The sequence below is a fragment of the Octodon degus genome, unplaced genomic scaffold (genome assembly GCF_000260255.1).
Source record: "Octodon degus isolate 3935 unplaced genomic scaffold, OctDeg1.0 scaffold00008, whole genome shotgun sequence".
Taxonomy (NCBI): Eukaryota; Metazoa; Chordata; class Mammalia; order Rodentia; family Octodontidae; genus Octodon; species Octodon degus.
The window spans coordinates 2,836,904-2,838,507 of NW_004524584.1; the positions used below are offsets into that span (position 1 = coordinate 2,836,904).

The 1,604-nt window shown below is 54.2% G+C and overlaps 1 protein-coding gene across 5 annotated transcripts in view; it reads left to right on the top strand.

The window, feature by feature from the left end:
- The window catches only part of Dzip1l (DAZ interacting zinc finger protein 1 like), a 51,861-nt gene continuing 50,257 nt past the window's right edge, over positions 1–1,604 (top strand). The window contains exons 1-2 of one of the 5 annotated variants that reach the window (XM_023706764.1): positions 419–827; positions 1,444–1,495. The gene's annotated coding sequence lies outside the window, so the exon portion shown is untranslated. Of the gene's footprint in view, positions 229–418; positions 1,496–1,604 lie in introns of those variants that run through there. The other 4 variants (XM_023706741.1, XM_023706747.1, XM_023706753.1 and 1 more) reach the window with 4 other exon arrangements.

Here is a 1,604-nt window from a genome sequence, read left to right on the forward strand (position 1 = left end):
GAAGGTGGAACCGTTGTCCCGGGAGGGGAGCCCGAGGCACCCAGGACCCCCAGGCCCGGGCCGCAGGCGGAGGCGGCATCCCGCGGGCTAGCTCCCGCAGCACAATTCCGAGGTCGGCCTGGGCTGTGTGGGCGCTGGGGCGAGTCGGGAGGCGGGCAGGACCTGGCGAGGCGGGGAGCCTTCTCGATTCCGTCGGGTCGCTGCCCCCAGCTCCGGGTTGACCCCGCGGTGGGTCCAGCTGCTGGGGAAAACTATGCTAGGAATTCAGCCTGGGCGCGGGCGGGGGCGGGAGGGCGGCGGGGCTGCGGGTGCATCCAGCCGGCCGCGGGGCGGGGTTGGCGGGGGTGGTGGGGGTGAAACCCTAGCGGCTCCGCTCTGCGCTCTGCGCGGCCCGCGGTCCGGCTCGCTGCGGGGCCACCGAGGCGCGGAGTGGAACACTGATTCCCCCAAGGCTGGATGCCCAGGGAGGATGGCCTTGGAGTTTTACTTTTTGAGAAAGTGATCTGGAGGGCCTACGGATCTGAATTCTGTGGGTTAAAAAGAGCTTTGTAGTAAAAGATTACTTTTCAGCAAACCCATTGGCATCTCTAGCTCCTCCGCGAGCCACTCCTGAGCTGGGGCTGAGCAAGAGGCCATGACAGTGTTTTTGGTTTGAAGTGACTATAGCTAAAAGTCCACAGAGGACTTGTGGAGGACAGGGCAAGGTCCTCGGAGACGCAGGATATTCCTTGCTTGTCTCCTGAATTCCTTCTCTAGCAGAATTTGGAGAGAGGTCCAGAAAGTGGGCCGTGTGCTGACCTCCCTGCCCACTGCCATCTGCAGACACAGTGAGTCCTCTCTCTTTGCCATGGTCCTTGACACCTCCCTCCCCCGTGCCTCCGGAGCTGGGGACTGGCCTCTGAGAATCAGACTGCTTAGAGAAGGCTGGGCCTTGGATCCAGTGGCTGGCTGGCTGTCTCTCAGCACCCAAAGCTGGGTGGGACATTTCCTTCATCTGGAAGTATTTTGGGATCCACGTGGGTGGAGATAAATGGTCCCATAAAGTTGTTTATCTTAGGTTAGAAACAAACTCTTCAAAACACCTGTAGGTTCTAAAATGGAGCTGTAATTTAGGCAGAAGCTTTATAGCTCAACCCAGAGTGGAGCAGGGAAGGGGACAACTTGGAGGCTGTCCAGAGTTTCCTTGTGGACCCCCTACAGGCAGGACAGGTCCTGGACAGCAGAGCTCAGCACCTGTAGGGTCACCTGTCATGCGGCTGGCAACTCCAGTCAGAGCTTTGACTCAGGCCTGAATGTGGAGAAACTATCAAAAAGCAATGATACCTTCATAAAAAGGAACAGCATTTCTAAGAAAGTTTTCTTCTAGATGAGAAAAAAACACGTTGTTTTTGACAGTTCTGCTACTGGTAAGATAGCTCATGTTAGTATCCAAAAAACTCCAAGATATTCCCAAGGACATCAGCCATATCCTCACTGCAAAGAAGATCGTTTTGTGGTTAAACTTAAAAATTCCTTTTCTCTCTCTTTCTTTCTTTCTTTCTTTCTTTCTTTCTTTCTTTCTTTCTTTCTTTCTTTTTTAATTGACATCAGTTATTTTTATTTTA